This window comes from Oncorhynchus keta, chromosome 25, assembly GCF_023373465.1.
Source record: "Oncorhynchus keta strain PuntledgeMale-10-30-2019 chromosome 25, Oket_V2, whole genome shotgun sequence".
In the NCBI taxonomy this organism is placed as follows: Eukaryota; Metazoa; Chordata; class Actinopteri; order Salmoniformes; family Salmonidae; genus Oncorhynchus; species Oncorhynchus keta.
In genome coordinates this window covers 12,206,089-12,224,685 of record NC_068445.1, presented here as the reverse complement: position 1 = coordinate 12,224,685, position 18,597 = coordinate 12,206,089, and the positions used below count along the sequence as shown (strand labels likewise).

The window sequence follows — 18,597 nt, the reverse complement described above, 5'->3', positions numbered from 1 at the left end:
TGACAACACCAGAGAAGATCTTCATACCATTATTAGAGGGCCTTCTACAACAGGTCGTCACAGTGAACCAGTCCCCCAGCCTACCTAGCAGTCCGTCCAGGTCAGCCATGCCTGACTGTCCCTTCCGGAGAAGTATGACGGTACTCCATCGAAATATTGTGGTTTCCAAGTCCAGTGCTCCCTCCATTTTGTAAATCAGACGGGAGCCCCCACCCCCGAAAGGTCCAAGGTTGGTGGTTCATGGCTCTATTCAGGGCGGTCTTCGATCATCCTCCAGAGGGCAGAGAGTGAGGTGAGTGGCTTCTCCAACTCCATTAGGGTGCTCAGACTACTGCGGAGTACGGAGGAGTCACCTTTCAGACTGTGGCGGCCTCCAGCGGATGGAATGAGCCGGCACTCCGCGCCCTATTCTGGGGGAGGACTGCGCCAAGAGGTACAAATGGAGTTGGCGTATCGGGATGACAACCTTTCCTTGGACACACTCATCGCAATGGGCATTCGTTTGGATAACCACTTTCGGTGGTGCCGATGCCCACCCTGCCACTCTTCTCCCTCCTTCGACCGTCCTGAACCCACCGAGATGGGGCTCTCCAACAGTGTTTTGTCCGCTCATCCACCTCTCCTGCGTTGGTAGGCTTCTTTGAAGGATGGGGATCTCTCTCCCTGTATCGATTACAAAGGTCTCAATTCCATCACCACAGAACTGTTCAATGGTGGCCAGAGGTACCTCTGTTCTGTGGGGCCCGTTCTTTTATGACCCTGGACCTACAGAGCAGCTACAATCTTATCCGCATCTGAGAGGTGGATGAGTGGAAAATGACCTTCCGCATGGCGTCTGGGCACTACAAGTACTTGGTGATGCCTTATGGACTATCCAATGCTCCGTCAGTGTTTCAGGCCTTCGTGAACGAGGTGTTCCCGGGACATGATCGGGTGCAAGGTGATCGTGTATATCAATGACATCCTGGTCTACTCGGCCACCTTGGAGGATCACATCTCTCTCGTCCGAGTAGTCCTGAGATGCCTCCTGGATAACCACCTTTTATGTTAAAGCTGAGAAGTGCCAGTTCCATCAGGTCTACTTAAGGTACCGGATCAGCCCACAGGGTTTTTTAACATTTATTTTACCTTTATTTAACTAGACAAATCAGTCAATGACGGCCTAGGAACAGTGGGTTAACTGCCTGTTCAGGGGCAGAATGACAGATTTGTACCTTGTCAGCTCAGGGGTTTGAACTTGCAACCTTCCGGTTACTAGTCCAACGCTCTAACCACTAGGCTACCCTGCCGCCCCATTGAGTATGAATGAAAGGAAGGTTGAAGCAGTTAGGTCATGGCCAGTCCCAACCACCATAAAGGGGCTCCAACGGTTTCTGGGGTTTGCCAACTTCTACCGACGCTTCATTAAGAACTTCAGCTCCATCGCCTCTCCTCAAGGGTAGTCCTCGTAAGTTGGTGTGAAGTCCTGCAGCCGATGAGGCCTTCCGCCTGTTGAGCGGGCATTTCACTTCTGCCCCATTGCCGAAACACAGATCATACGCTGCCCTTCGTGGTGTGGATGGATGCCTCAGGTGTGTATGTGTGTGTGTGTGTGTGTGTGGGGGAGCCTTCCTGTTCCAACACTAAGGTAACCCACAGAAATTGTATACATATGCACACATCTCAAAGAAATTGCCTCCTGCAGAGAGGAACTAGGACGTTGGCGACCTGGAGCTCCTGGCGGGGAATTTGGCATTAGAGGAGTGGGAAACACTGGCTGGAGGGCACCAAGGAGCCATTCCTCATCCTCACCGACCATCGGAACCTGGAGGACATACAGACGGTGAGTCGGCTGAACCCAAGCCAATCAAGATGGGCCCTTTTCTTCACTAGATTCAACTTCACCCTTTCATAATGCCCAGGTTCTAAGAATATCAAAGCCGATGGCCTGTCTCATCTCCACAATTCGGGAGAGGTTCTGATCCTGAGTGCGCCCATCATTCCACCCTCTCAAATTGTTCCTCCCGTGCTTTGGGACATAGATGTGGACACTGCCAGTCTCTGGAGAGGGAACCGCTTCTGCTACCTGCCCTTCAGAGCGCACCTACGTCCCTACGGCGAGGGTACACAACCCTCGCCGCTGGATGCCCAGGTATCACCCGCACCATTCAATATCTCTCTGCTAAGTATTGGTGCCCCACCTTGGCACGGGAGGTCGCCAGCTATGTCAACTCCTGCTCTGTATGTGCCCAAACCAAATCTCCCCCAGCACGCTCCAGCAAGGAAACTCCTTCTCCTTTCACATGCTTCGTCACTGATCTCCCCCTTTCTAATGGATTTACCACTATGGTTGTTGTTGACAGATTATCTATGTTTTGCCATTCTCTATGTCCCTCTCTTTGGTCTACCCACCGCTCTCCAGGTCGCTAAGGTACTATTCCAGCAGGTCTTCCAGTACTATGGCCTTCGGGAGGATATCGTTTCCGACCGTGGTCCCCAAATCACGTTGCGGTTCTGAAAAGCTTTTATGAAGAAGCACGCGGCCACGGTCAGCCTCTGTCCAATGGTGCAGGTGGAGAGGATCAACCAGGAGACCGACAGGGGGAGTAGGCTCGGTTCATTCCCTGGGCGAAGTATCAACCAGCCTCTGTCCAATGGTGCAGGTGGAGAGGATCAACCAGGAGACCGACAGGGGGAGTAGGCTCGGTTCATTCCCTGGACGAAGTATGCCCAGAACTCACTTTGTCACTCCTCCACCAGGCTGACTCCCTTCCAAGAGCCCTGGCTCCATGGACTCCAAGCCATACCGAGGCCCTTGCAGTAGTCTGCCAATCGAAGGATCAGGTGGACCGCCACCGCAGTGAGGCTCCCATGTTCCATCCTGGTGATCGTTCCACCAGGAACTTCCCGCTACGCCTCCCCTGCCGGAAGCTGAGCCCCCGGTTTTTGTGGCCCTTCAAGGTTTATCGTCTACAACTCCCCACCAACTACCTCACACCCCTTAGGCCGGTGGTTCCTGGTCCCCTGGCTGATGCTGTCCCCCGCGACACCCCACCACCTCCCCTGGACATCGAGGGGACCCCCGCCTATGCCGTTAGGTCCCTCCTGGACTCCCAACGTCATGGGGGTCAACTCCAGTACCTGGTGAACTGGGAGGTGTATGGTCCTGAGGAGTGCTGCTGGTTCCCGGTGGTGGACATCCTGGACCCCAACATCGTCCAGGATTTCAATCTCCGCTGTCTGGATTTACTCGCTCCTCGCCTTTGGGGCCGTCCTGCGGACGGAGCCGCGTGTCGGGGGGATACTGTCATGCCTACTCCTGCTCTTGCCGTTGCCGTTCAACTATCCACCGTCCCTGGCAACCATCATGCACATCTGGACATCATTACTTCCTTGATCACTCTTCCTTTATTTAGTTACTAGGTAGGTACTAGGTAGTAGGGTTTTCTGTTTTTATCTGCATTTAACATTAAACTCACCGTCTGCACCTGCTTCCTGACTCCCGGCGTATATGTAACTATAATGGCCTGCTTATATTTTCAACAATGGCTTGACTTAATTTTGATATTGCCTTTGAAGGTGTGGATATTATTAAGCTTCAGCTACTGCAAGCCTATGATATGAAGGCAGTATGCACTGGCACTCCAATTTATTCTGACAGTTTAATTTAAGGTCAAGAATGTTTCAGGCCAACCAGAGTTACTCCTATACTATAATGCTAGTCTTTAAATAAAATATTTGGATCAAATGTACAAATTAGCCTCGTTCTATATAGGACGCAGTAGCCATCTGACAAAGAAATGCATAGCGGTGTCGTAGCATGCTACCGACATCTCTCAGGCCTTTCCAGAGATGTTTGGTCGGGTTCAAGTCCAGGCTCTGGCTGGGCCACTCACGGACATTCAGAGACTTGTCCTGAAGCCACTTCTGCGTTGTCTTGGCTGTGTGCTTAGGATCGTTGTCCTGTTGGAAGGTGAACTGTCCCAGTCTGAGGTCCTGAGCGCTTTTGAGCAGGTTTTCATCAAGGTTCTCTCTCTGAACTTTGTTCCGTTCATATTTCCCTCGATCCTGAGCTCTATGGACAATTCCTTTGACCTCATGGCTTAGTGTTTGCTCTGACGCACAGTCAACTGTGGGATCTTATATAGACAGGTGTGCCTTTCCAAATCATGCCCAATCAATTGAATTTACTACAGGTGGACTCCAATCAAGTTGTAGAAACATCTCAAGGATGATTAATGGAAACAGGATGTGCCTGAGCTCAATTTCAAGTCTCGTAGCAAAGGGTCTGAATACTTATGTAAATAAGGTATATGTTTTTCATTTTTAATACATTAGCAAAATATCTAAACCTGTTTACGCTTTATCATTATGGGATATTGTATGTAGATTGAGGACATGTTTTTATTTAATCTATTTTATTATACGGCTGTTTATTTTTTTATTTCACCTTTATTTAACCAGTCCTCATTTACAATTGTGACCTGGCCAAGATAAAGCAAAGCAGTTCCATACATACAACAACACAGAGTTACACATGGAGTAAAACAAACATACAGTCAATAATACAGTAGAAAAGTCTATATACGATGTGAGCAAATGAGGTGAGATAAAGGAGGTAAAGGCAAAAAAGGGCCATGGTGAAGAAGTATATACAATATAACAAGAAAAACACTAGAATGGTAGATTTGCAGTGGAAGAATGTGCAAAGTAGAAATAAAAATAATGGGGTGCAAAGGAGCAAAATAAATAAATACAGTAGGGGAAGAGGTAGTTATTTGGGTGAAATTATAGATGGGTTATGTACAGGTGCAGTAATCTGGTGCTTAAAGCTAGTGAGAGAGATAAGTGTTTCCAGTTTCAGAGATTTTTGTAGTTCGTTCCAGTCATTGGCAGCAGAGAACTGGAAGGAGAGGCGGCCAAAGGAAGAATTGGTTTTGGGGGTCACCAGAGAGATATACCTGCTGGAGCGCGTGCTACAGGTGGGTGCTGCTATGGTGACCAGCTAGTTGAGATAAGGGGGGACTTTACCTAGCAGGGTCTTGTAGATGACCTGGAGCCAGTGGGTTTGGCGACGAGTATGAAGCGAGGGCCAGCCAACAAGAGCGTATATTGGGCTTTGGTGACAAAACGGATGGCACTGTGATAGACTGCATCCAATTAGTTGAGTAGGGTATTGGAGGCTATTTTGTAAATGACATCGCCCAAGTTGGGGATAGGTAGGATGGTCAGTTTTACGAGGGTATGTTTGGCAGCATGAGTGAAGGATGCTTTGTTGCGAAATAGGAAGCCAATTCTAGATTTAATTTAGGATTGGAGATGTTTGACGTGAGTCTGGAAGGAGAGTTTACAGTCTAACCAGACAACCAGGTATTTGTAGTTGTCCACATATTCCAAGTCAGAACCGTCCAGAGTAGTGATGCTGGACGTGCGGGCAGGTGCAGGCAGCGATCGGTTGAAGAGCATGCATTTAGTTTTACTTGTATTTAAGAGCAGTTGGAGGCCACGGAATGAGAGTTGTAATGGCATTGAAGCTTGCCTGGAGGGTTGTTAACACAGTGTCCAAAGAAGGGCCAGAAGTATACAGAATGGTGCCGTCTGTGTAGAGGTGTATCAGAGACTTACATCATTGATGTATACAGAGAAGAGAGTCGGCCCAAGAATTGAACCCTGTGGCACCCCCATAGAGACTGCCAGAGGCCCGGACAACAGGCCCTCCGATTTAACACACTGAACTCTATTAGAGAAGTAGTTGGTGAAACAGGCGAGGCAATCATTTGAGAAACCAAGGCTATCGAGTCTGCCGATGAGGATGTGGTGATTGACAGAGTTGAAAGCCTTGGCCAGGTGAATACGGCTGCACAGTATTGTTTATTATCGATGGCGGTTAAGATGTCATTTAGGACTTTGTGCGTGGCTGAGGTGCACCCATGACCAGCTCTGAAACCAGATTGCATAGTGGAGAAGGTGCGGTGGGATTCAAAATGGTCTGTAATTAGTTTGTTGACTTGGCTTTCGAAGACCTTAGAAAGGCAGGGTAGGATAGATATAGGTCTGTAGCAGTTTGGGTCTAGAGTGTCCCCCCCTTTGAAGAGGGGGATGACCGCAGCTGCTTTCCAATCTTTGGGAATCTCAGACGACAGAAAGAGATGTTGAACAGGCTAGTAATATGCATTGCAACAATTTTGGCAGATCATTTTAGAAAGAAAGGGTCCAGATTGTCTAGCCCGGCTGATTTGTAGGGGTCCAGATTTTGCAGCTCTTTCAGGACATCAGCTGACTGGATTTGGGAGAAGGAGAAATGGGGAAGGCTTGGGCGAGTTGCTGTGGGGGTTACAGTGCAGTTGACCCGGGTAGGGGTAGGTGGAAAGCATGGCCAGCCATAGAAAAATGCTTATTGAAATGTTCAATTACAGTGGATTTATCGGTGGTGACAGAGTTTCCTATCCTCAGTGCAGTGGGCAGTTGAGAGAAGGTGTTCTTATTCTCCATGGACTTTACAGTGTCCCAGAACTTTTTTGAGTTTGTGTTGCAGGAAGCAAATTTCTGCTTGAAAAGGCTAGCCTTGGCTTTTCTAACTGCCTGTGTATATTCGTTTCTAACTTCCCTGAAAAGTTGCATATCACGGGGGCTGTTCGATGCTAATGCAGAACGCCATAGGATGTTTTTGTGTTGGTTAAGGCCAGTCAGGTCTGGAGAGAATCAAGGGCTATATCTGTTCCTAGTTCTACATTTCTTGAACGGGGCATGCTTATTTAAGATGTTGAGGAAGGCATTTAAAAAAACAAACAGACATCCTCTACTGACGGTATGAGGTCAATATCCTTCCAGGATACCCGGGCCAGATTGATTAGACAGGCCTGCTCGCTGAAGTGTTTCAGGGAGCGTTTGACAGTGATGAGCGGATGTCGCTTGACCGCTGAACCATTACGGATGCAGGCAATGAGGCAGTGATCGCTGAGATCTTGGTTGAAAACAGCAGAGGTGCATTTAGAGGGCAAGTTGGTCTATGAGGGTGCCCATGTTAACGGCTTTGGGGTGGTACCTGGTAGGTTCATTGATAATTTGTGTGAGATTGAGGGCATCAAGCATAGATTGTAGGATGGCTGGGGTGTTAAGCATGTTCCAGTTTAGGTCACCTAGCAGCGCGAGCTCTGAAGATAGCTGGGGGGCAATCAGTTCACATATGGTGTCCAGAGCACAGCTGGGGTCAGAAGGTGGTCTATAGCAGGCGGCAACAGTGAGAGACTTGTTTTTAGAGAGTTGGATTTTCAAACGTAGAAGTTAAAATTGTTTGGGTACAGACCTGGATAGTAGGACAGAATTCTGCAGGCTATCTCTGCAGTAGATTGCAACACCGCCCCCTTTGGTCGTTCTGTCTTGTCTGAAAATGTTGTAGTTAGGGATGGAGATTTCAGAGTTTTTGGTGGTCTTCCTAAGCCAGGATTCAGACACGGCTAGAACATCCGGGTTGGCAGAGTGTGCTAAAACAGTGAATAAAACAAACTTAGGGAAGAGGCTTCTAATGTTAACATGCATGAAACCAAGGCTATAATAAGGCTGTAATGTAACAAAATGTGGAAAAAGTGAAGGGGTCTGAATACTTTCCGAATGCACTGTAAATGTGGAATATTTGGCCAATATCCTTCATTTATTGATGGAGCTGACTACACCAACTCGGATCTGAATGGATATGGATGTTTGGAAAATTAAAATCTTCCAGGTCATGTTGTCCAGTGCCAATTTTTCAAATGCGCAGATTTTTTAATATTCGCATGAAAATCTGTAGCCAATTGGATGGAAACCTAGCTATAGACATCCTAAAGACTCTGGCAAGTGCGTTAGTCCAGTGTCTCTGTGATATATATATATATATATATATATATATATCAGTCAGAAGTTTACATACACCTTCGCCAAATATATTTAAACTCAGCTCTTCACAATTCCTGACATTTAATCCTAGTAAAAATTCACTGTTTTAGGTCAGTTAGGATCACCACTTTATTTTAAGAATGTGAAATGTCAGAATAATAGTAGAGAGAATGATTTATTTCAGCTTTTATTTCTTTCATCGCATTCCCAGTGGGTCAGAAGTTTACATACACTCAATTAGTATTTGGTAGCATTGCCTTTAAATTGTTTATCTTGTGTCAAATGTTTTGGGTAGCCTTCCACAAGCATCCCACAATAAGTTGGGTGAATTTTGGCCCATTCCTCCTGACAGAGCTGGTGTAACCGAGTCAGGTTTGTAGGCCTCCTTGCTCGCACACGCTTTTTCAGTTCTGCCCACAAATTTCTATAGGATGGAGGTCAGGGTTTTGTGATGGCCCCTCCAATACCTTGACTTTGTTGTCCTTAAGAAATTTTGCCACAACTTTGGAACTACTCAGGACTACCTGGCATGATGACTCCTTGCTGTCCCCAGTCCACCTGGCTGTGCTGCTGCTCCAGTTTCAACTGTTCTGCCTGTGATTATTATTTTTTGACCATGCTGTTCATTTATGAACATTTAATATATGCCATTTAGCAGACGCTTTTATCCAAAGCGACTTACAGTCATGTGTGCATACATTCTACGTATGGGTGGTCCCGGGAATCGAACCCACTACCCTGGCGTTACAAGCGCCATGCTCTGCCAACTGAGCTACAGAAGGACATCTTTGCTGTTAATTTATGAACATTTGAACATCTTTCCTATGTTCTGTTATAATTCCACCCGGCACAGCCAGAAGAGGACTGGCCACCCCTCATAGCCTGGTTCCTCTCTAGGTTTCTTCCTAGGTTTTGGCTTTTCTAGGGAGTTTTTCCTAGCCACCGTGCTTCTACACCTCCATTGCTTGCTGTTTGGGATTTTAGGCTGGGTCTGTACAGCACTCTGAGATATCAGCTGATGTACGAAGGGCTATATAAATGCATTTGATTTTATTTGATTTTATTTGATTTGATGCTTGGGGTCATTGTCCATTTGGAAGAGCCATTTGCTACCAAGCTTTAACTTCCTGACTGATGTCTTGAGATGTTGCTTCAATATATCTACATGATTTTCCTCCCTCATGATGCCATCTATTTTGTGAAGTGCACCAGTCCCTCATGCAGCAAAGCACCCCCACAACATGATGCTGCCACCCCATGCTTCACAGTTGGGATGGTGTTCTTCGGCTTGCAAGCCTCCCCCTTTTTCCTCCAAACATAACAATGGTCATTATGGCCAAACAGTTCTATTGTTGTTTCATCAGACCAGAAGATATTTCTCCAAAAAGTACGATCTTTGTCCACATGTGCAGTTGCAAACCATAATCTGGCCTTTTTATTGCGGTTTTGGAGCAGTGGCTTCTTCCTTGCTAAGTGGCCTTTCAGGTTATGTCGATATAGGACTCGTTTTACTGTGGATATAGATACTTTTGTACCTGTTTCCTCCAGCATCTTCACAAGGTCCTTTGCTGTTGTTCTGGGATTGATTTGCACTTTTCACACCAAAGTATGTTCATCTCTAGGAGACAGAACGTGTCTTCTTCCTGAGCGGTATGACGGCTTCGTGGTCCCATTGTGTTTATACTTGTGTACTATTGTTTGTACAGGTGAACGTGGTACCTTCAGGCATTTGGAAATTGCTCCCAAGGATGAACCAAACTTGTTGAGGTCTACAAGGATTTTTCTGAGGTCTTGGCTGATTTCTTTTGATATTCCCATGATGTCAAGCAAAGAGGCACTGAGCTTGAAGGTAGGCCTTGAAATACATCCACAGGTTGGCCTCCAATTGACTCAAATGATGTCAATTAGCCTATCTAAAGCCATGACATAATTTTCTGAAATCTTCCAAGCTGTTTAAAGCACAGTCAACTTGTATGTAAACTTCTGACACACTGGAATTGTGATACAGTGAATTATAAGTGAAATAATCTGTCTGTAAACAATTGTTGGAAAAATGACTTGTGTCATGCACAAAGCAGATGTCCTAACCGACTTTCCAAAACTATAGTTTGTTAACAAGAAATTTGTGGAGTGGTTGAAAATTAGTTTTAATGACTCCAACCTAAGTGTATGTAAACTTCCGACTTCAACTGTATATATCCATTGATTCTTGAAGAATATAACTTATAAATGCCTCATATTGCTTAGTTCAACTGTCACACTCCATGATAACCCAAAATATAAGCTCGTTTTTCTCCAATGTTTGTAAACATTATAAATGTAAACAAACACTGTATAGCCTCATAACATAGTTAAAACAATAATTGTTATATCATGGATGGTCAGTCCTTGCATCCATAGCTCTATCTATTAATCTGAGAGTGGTTACATTTCTCCAGGCACCTCCCTCAGCTTTTTACTAAAACAAGAGGTGGGGCGTCCATTTTGTTATTGTTTCATCTGTGGATTTGCCCTTTAAACAGCTGCATATTATTAAGATATCAAAGCTTCACCAACAAAAAGTTAAACAATACGCCTATATCATATGCAGCATATGGAATTCATTTTTCACATGTAAAAAGGACTTTTCACTCATGCTCAAAGCATACCATTCAATGAGCGCAGCATTTTTTCCCCAATTCAAATCCTCCATGACAACAAAATCATAAATAACAGAGTAGGGCTGGCCAATAGTTTCGGGGATATGCTCAGGTAAATCAATTTGGCTAATCTATACTTCCATATTTCCAAGTCCTTTTCTTGAAGACCAAGGTGTAACATTTATTGGAATGACTGGAATTCTGATAGACTTTGGTTTTTAATGTAAAGATATAATTTAATTGTATAATTATATGTAGTAGAAAGCGATGGGTTAGAAAAATATGTAACATCCATATATGGCCAGCTATGTAAAATTCAACATTGATTTATCCTGCAATAGATGTGGTTCTTCTTCTAATTCCTTCTAAGGGGAAAGTAATCTAAAGGTAACTGAATGTAATCAGATTACGTTGCTGAGTTTGGGGATTCCAAAAGTTATGTTACTGATAACAATTGTGGACAGGTAACTGTAACGGATTACATTTAGAAAGTAACCCACCCATCCCTGCTGACATTAATGCAATTGAAAATGAAATCAAACATCTCATAAGAGCCCTGGCATTAAGCATTTTTTTTGCATGGAATAATCGAAATGTGTAGTTCTGACTATAATTTTCAAGAGGTGATGATTGTATGCCACATTCACATTCTAGTCGGAACTAGGAAACTTAGAAACGTCCGACTTGCAGATTCGTTGAATGTGGCACGTGTATGACTACAACCAGTTAGCAAGTCGGAAATGTCCTTGTTCCCGACTAGCACATGAACGAGGCATCACAACCAAATAGTTAACTTTTATTTAAAAATGCCTTGTAAACAGCACGCAGTTGTCAATAGTTTAAGCGGAGCTGAGGGTCTCCTTGCCCTCCAGCAGGCAAAACAAACACTCTGCACCTTATTGTGATGTTTATTGATAGTGACATAGAGATCCTATTAAATTACTGGAGGGGCTGTGTCATAAACCCTCAAAGTTCCATAATGGGGTCAAAATGGAAGCCATCTTGGTCAGGGAGAAATCCAAAACCAGTCTAATTGGAATGAATGGCAGTAGAGGCATAGGTGATACATTCCCTGCTTTTAGTTATGCAGGAAAATAAAAGTGTGATGTCACAAATTGTGTAATGGAATAATAGTCACCTTAAAATATTGTCAGATAATTATAAATACAGTTTATACAGGTTTTATACAAATGTTATGTATAAATAGCCTCTCAAATATATGTAAACAGACCATAAATGTCCTATCATCAAATGATTTCATGGCTGTGGATTGACAGCATTGTTTGAATGGATATTGCGATCAATTCTTCACATTAATTATTTTACACGTTAGCTGTGTTTGAATACTCATACTAACTGCATTTACCATACTATTTGTGACGTAAATTGAGTATGTAGCATGCTTATTGGTCATAGTATGGATATAGTTATTATGGCAAAAGTTCCCAGATGTCGTACTAAATTCACCAAAATACGAAGTATACAAGCAGTGAACACTACTTCCGTACTTTTAGGGCCCATAATGCAATTGTTCAGAAAATGGGCGTGGCTCCATAACGTTTTCAGATTTGAAGAAAATGGCAGAAAATATGCAGAGTCCAATAAGAGCAGATACAAATTCATTGCTTTAACTAATTATGACAAATGTTAAGAAAATGTTGAGCAATGTAATTAAGTAATGACTTTTCAAATAAGTTCCGTTACACATTCTGTTGGCTGACAATGTGTTAGCTACGCTATCCTTACAAACCGCATAGCATATCATTACAGCAGTATGTACCGGTATGTTAGCTAGCTACCTAATGTTAGTTGGCTATTAATACATCGAAATTGCCAGGCAGTATATTAACTATATGCTATTTAACTAACTCCCCAACATTTATTGACTTGATTATTCACGTCATTCTTAGCTAAGTAGTATAGTCGTTGTGCATTCTCAATGGATATTGTTAATTCCTGCTATCTACTCCTATTTCAGAGCACTCTAGTCTGAGTGTGCCAGAGTGCAGAATAACTGATGAATTTACGAACGCTCAACGGCCGGTGCCAGTAAACATCGGCAAAAAAGCAGTGGCACAAAAGACAAAAAGCAGCGGCACAAAAAGCAGTGGCACAAAAGACAAAAAGCAGCGGCACAAAAAGCAGTGGCACAAAAAGCAGCGGCACAAAAAGCAGCGGCACAAAAAGCATCATTAAATTGTTGCCAGCAGCACAGTTACGGTCACAAACGCTCTGGATAACATGAAGACAGCCTAACCAACTCTGCTAGAGCGAGTAAAATGATCAGAGTGAGGTGTTCTCTCATTTGTGTCTGGGATTCGCTAGCAAGCTAGCCAATGTTAGCCAGTTATCTTGGGTGCTTGACTGCCGTTGTGAAGTCAGAACGCTCGGATCCACCCTACACTTTGGCCAGAGCTTCCAATGTGTGTTCTGGACACTACGAGCGCGAAGCACAACGGACAATCTGACAACGCTCTGGATTTATGAACAGATTGAATTTACAAACACACCTGAAATCATAAAATGTCTAGCCAGTCATTTGTTATGCTAACAAGCTAGCAAGAGGCTGCATAACAACAGCATCAACTTACAGTAGACAGGCGAAGCACTAGTACGCTCAACTAAAAGGTTACCGTTTGTTTACAGTATACTAAAATGAACTAATAGTATGTAGTATATACTCATTAAGTATGTAGTATACAGTATGTTAGTATGGATATTCGAACATAGCTAATATGTTATCACAGCACTGGCAAATCATGGTTGGCAAAAAAATTGCTGACCTTTGGACCATAATAAGAAGATTCAGGATCATTCTAGTAGTCTAATTGCTAATTCTATGGATAACGACCTATATACCCCTTTCTGTGTTTGCAAACATTGCAACACAAGGGCGTTGTGCGCAAGTTGGTTGCAGAACAAGGGGGAATTCTTATAGAACGGCAGCAAAACAAATAAACAATATTTACATGTTGCTTATGAGTTCATTTCACACTACTTTTGGATTATAATAGGTTTTTAAGGCTCGTGAAAGTCTTGCTCAACACAATGCTTGTGTCATCATTGCAAATCAACTGCATTATACTTAAAAAACACTTCCCATTCAACCGGTAAAATGGCTCTTTGGCTAGCTTTTGCTACAGCCCATATCAATGAGCTTCAAGCTAACAGCTGTTGCATCCAAAATAGTTATTTTGCAAAAATCACAACTAAATATAATCTTATCTCAAGCAAGAATCAAAACATCAATGTAAGTGTATGTTCAAGCAATAATCAAAACATCATTGTAAGCGTATGAGAACCCCAAAAAGTTATTTTGTTTAGAAGTAATACAATTTTTAATCTAGGCTATGTTGAATGGGCGCAGATGGCGATGGCTTTTTACTGCTGCCAATAGTCGCGCGCATAGGTGGTTGGCGTCAGTGTGTTGTGTACTGGAAAAGGGTCTATTAGGTAGAAGGTCACAGCCCCGGTCTAGTGTGAGCTCAACAAGAAGAACGAACATTTCATTTTCGACTCAGACGCTGATGCACGAAAGACCCAACCATGGCCTCTGGGGTGACAGTGACTGATGAAGTTATTACAGTCTTCAATGTGATGAAGGTCCATAAGGCCCAGGCGAACAAGGATGAGAAGAAGAAGAGGAAGAAGGCAGTGCTGTTCTGTCTGAGCGAGGACAAGAAGAACATTATCCTTGAAGCAGGTAAAGAGATTCTGACCGGTGATGTGGGTACCACCATCGCAGACCCTTTCCTGCACTTTGTCAAGATGCTGCCTGCAGACGACTGTCGCTACGCCCTCTTTGACGCAACCTATGAGACCAAGGAGACCAAGAAGGATGACCTTGTCTTCATCTTCTGGGCCCCAGAAGGTGCTCCGCTGTAGAGCAAAATTATCTATGCCAGCTCAAAGGATGCCATTAAGAAGAAATTCACAGGTTTCGAGCATGAATGGCAAGTTCACGGTTTGGAGGACATCAAAGATCGGTGCACCTTAGCAGAGAAGCTTGGAGGTTCATCAGTGGTCACCCTTGAAGGTGGGCCTGTATAAATCCACTCTGTCAACTGAGGCCTACAGGGAAAGAAAAAACAGAATTGAAGTCCCGGGGTATGGCTGTTCATTCCAGAATGAGAAGGAATTGGGTGAGGGGGGTTTAGAGTACAAATAAGATGGGGTGGAGGGTATTGTAACGGCTTTCCTCTTCCTCTTCTGATGATGATGATTGCAGATGCATAGCGACGTGGTGATTTATTTTTTTAATGGACTTATTGAACATTGAGTTTAGGAAACAGCAGCAGGAACGCGGGCAACCAGGGAAATTGAGTGAATCATCATTAGTCTTTCACTGTTCTGCACACATTTTCCCTCACACCCTCACCATTTAGTCCTGTCAGGTGCCAAGGAATTCCATATGATTGAATAATGGTTATGAAACTTCAATAAAACAGTAAATGTAAAAATGTATAAAAAAATAATCAGGAAAAGGTTTGCCTTTTTAGGTTTGCAGAGGCAATAAAGTAGATTTACACAACAGTGTCTTAAACAGTACCCATTTTGCGAAAAAATACTTGGTCCTCATGCTAGCGAGGTCACTTTGAGATTGACAACACTTTTAGAAGTGAGCTCAGGCCAAGAAAGCATAATAATAGTTACCCCACCCCCACAGACACATACAGTACACCCAGCATAACAAACACACACATCAATGTGATATCACAATAGAAACAATCCAACACTTACATAATCACAGATCCGTTTACACATTTATATGTGTATATACATTTAAGTATACAAATGATCCTGTCACTGGAAGCTGTACTATAAACAGTCGTCTACTATGTCTATTTGTCTTTCTTTTTTGTTTGTGAGAATGACAGTGGGCAGTAATCAGGCCTATTACAGCTGAAGAGTAAATGTTTGGCTGCGGTTTCAGTGATGATCATAACCAGTTGTGAGTTGAGTTTACAGAGCAGGTCCTGATTAGAGGATCACAGTGGATGGAACTGGATTGTCATTTTGATTAGAGGACTGGTGTCAATCTAACTATATGGGAATACCTCAATGCAATAGGTACAGTTTGACCCGTGACCAATTCATCTCCCAAATCCTTTGAAAGTCTGATTTTTTTGTAACCAAATTTCCCACCCAAGACATTATTACGAAAAAAGAAGGCTTGTCATTCTGGAATGGATTCAGTACTTATATATTGTTTTCGTGCATTGGGAATGAAGCGTCTCTGTCAACAATCTAAGAGAAACCATATGTGAGTGTTTCTCACACAAGCCTTTAGGGGCAATTTCTAACACAGAGCCTTCCACCATTCCCACCACAACAATAACGTTTTCCAAACCATTCTTACCTGCTCTCCGAAGATGTCCAAGATTTTGACCACCATCATAGACTTTGAGGGAATGTTTCTGTGGTGTTCTGATTGTCAGCCCATTTTCTCATGTGTTTCTCTTAGTCTTCATCCACACCCAGGGATTTACAGGGCTGACAGAGCCCACTTTACTGTTGCCACGGGCACAATGAGCTAAGTCACAGGATTTGTTTGTGGTTGGTGAGGGGGTAAGTTTCAGTATTGTCATAGTAACAAACAACAAACTTTACCAACAAGTGTACAGTATATGATTCACAGACATTGTGGATAATAGTCTACGGAAAGTTTGTCAGTTGTTGTGGAGCCAAACCTAACCATTGTATCTATATGCATTGGTCTTGCAGCCTATGGTAGTAATTCAATAATCCTCCAAGATAATGCTTAAAGGTCACCCGTGTGAGTGAGGAGGAAGCTTAGCATTATCGAGTGGATTTGGGGCTCCTTGGTGACGCTTTTGTCACTGCTCCGTACCTCATTTGAGGACTTTTTAAGGAGGACAGGTGAAGAAGGAATTCATATATCTAGATTTAGTCTGTTTCCACCTTGTACCCGGTGAGCTGCATGTTGGACTGATTCCAGGAGAGGAGGTTTCATGTGGTAGAGCTCCTGTTGTCTGTCTCCACCTTGTACCCGGTGAGCTGCATGTTGGACTGATTCCAGGAGAGGAGGCTTCATGTGGTAGAGCTCCTGTTGTCTGGTTCCACTTACAAACCTGTCGCCATCCATGTCTTTGACGTTGGCCAGGTGAAACTGCTGTTGAACAGAAGCAGCTAGAACCTGACAGTATAGCGCAGTACAGCCACCACTGTCTTTCTACCGACAGCTACACTGCCCTAGACCTTAGTCGATGATGTGTTCTCCAACTGTGAAATCAAATCACCATATAGGTTGTAATGTGAGAGGGGAGACATCGGTAATTTATAGGAATAAATGTTTTTCAGTGTCATTGCAGCAGGAGGTCAGACTCAGGCGCCCCCATTTCCATATCCCTAGTGTGTCCTGACTTCGGAAATAGAAGTTCCTGGCAGATGTGTCCAGTGTCTCTTCAGTATGATATTTTGATTGTGTATCCACCCATTGTAAAACTAAAAATGGATCCTAGTCTTAGCTCATATGGAGAAAATGTTAAAGGGACATTTCAGAAACTTAATATTCATCATCTCAAGCAAAAAAATAAGATTAGCCTTTTTGTTGCTTTAGTTCCCAGTCCTAGTAAGTGCACTGTAGTTGTTTCTCCCCATGTATGATTGGAAAGCCTGTGAACATTCTGAGGGCATCATTCCTAGTTAATAAGTGGAAGAACATCAAAACTGGGTATTCCCCACAGTCTATTCAGACACTAGCCATGTCTGTTTGCCCCCTGTGTCCAAAACAAGCCAGCGCATCTCCACAGGGACCAGTTAGCAGTGACATTGGAATACTTTTCTATGTGACTTACAATAGGAGTCTCTTATGCAATGCCCTTGGCGACTTTTCTGTCAACTACACTCAATGAGATATTTTCACATGCACCATTTCCCCAGACAGGGTAGCCCTATCAAAACTAGTAACTGGGTATGTTTGATGAGTCAAAAGACAATTTCCTGTGCAGAGGAGAAAATATTTTCAAAGTTATAAGCAGCTGAGTTTCTTTTCGGGTCACATAAACCTTGTTTAGCTGACTCGGGCCTAAACTAGGCTCTTCAAGCACAAGGGGAGTGGTGTTTTGACATATATTCCGGAAACCCAGTTATTGAGTTTATTGCTTAGGACACTAAACATACTAAACCATTGATTCTTTAATAGTACTCATAATTATTCATACTTGGGCTTGTGGTTCCGTTCTTTATTGCGACAACAATGTCAGTAGAGGAACAGATTAAGTCACGGAATTTCAATAAACCCCCAATTACCTCATCTCAGTTTTTGGCCTCCTTGTTCCAGTTCTTCCCTAGTTACCCACGCTGAAGAGTCCCCCAGTCCCCAAACCCATGGCCATGCTAAAGTAGGAGATAATATGTGTTAATGTGCAAATGAACCATTAGACATAGGAGCAGTGTGCTCATATCCCCAACACTGCCTGTCCTTGTCTGTAGGCCCATTAACTCCACACCATTTAGAAAGAGGCCTTGCCCCTCTCAGTTGTCCCACTATGTGGGTTTCCTGGCCTTCACCATGATGTCATCCCCATAGTTTAGGGCCTCAGGGTTGGGCCCTTTTATACTGTCAATGGTTGGGGCCTCACTGTGGGGGGTGGAGTAATGAGCTGCACTCACTCTCTGGGACATAATTCTAATCCATCTAATCCATCTCTCCTGGATATCAATACTGATATCCAGAGACATTACTGTGCAGCCGTATTCATCGACCTGGCCAAGGCTTTCGACTCTGTCAATCACCACATTCTTATCGGCAGACTCAACAGCCTTGGTTTCTCAAATGACTGCCTCACCTGGTTTACCAACTACTTCTCAGATAGAGTTGTCAAATTGGAGGGCCTGTTATCCGGACCTCTGGCAGTCTCTATGGGGGTGCCACATTGTTCAAATCTTGGGCCGACTCTCTTCTCTGTATACATCAATGATGTCGCTCTTGCTGCTGGTGATTCTCTGATCCACCACTACGCAGACGACACCATTCTGTATACCTCTAGCCCTTCTTTGGACACTGTGTTAACTAACCTCCAGATGAGTTCAATGCCATACAACTCTCCTTCCGTGGCCTCCAACTGCTCTTAAATGCAAG

General features: G+C 43.8%; 1 protein-coding gene and 1 pseudogene across 4 annotated transcripts in view; one reads left to right on the top strand and one right to left on the bottom strand.

The window, feature by feature from the left end:
• Window positions 1-16,030, bottom strand: part of LOC118358189 (uncharacterized) — a 30,629-nt gene extending 14,599 nt beyond the window's left edge. The window contains exons 1-2 of one of the 4 annotated variants that reach the window (XM_052478636.1): window positions 15,853-16,030; window positions 7,286-7,463 (exon numbers count right to left, since the gene is read on the bottom strand). The gene's annotated coding sequence lies outside the window, so the exon portion shown is untranslated. The remainder of the gene's footprint in view (window positions 1-7,285; window positions 7,464-15,852) is intronic. The other 3 variants (XM_035735728.2, XM_052478637.1, XM_052478634.1) reach the window with 3 other exon arrangements.
• LOC118358190 (cofilin-2-like) lies at window positions 13,968-14,641 on the top strand (annotated as a pseudogene).
• Window positions 16,031-18,597: the final 2,567 nt, after the last annotated feature.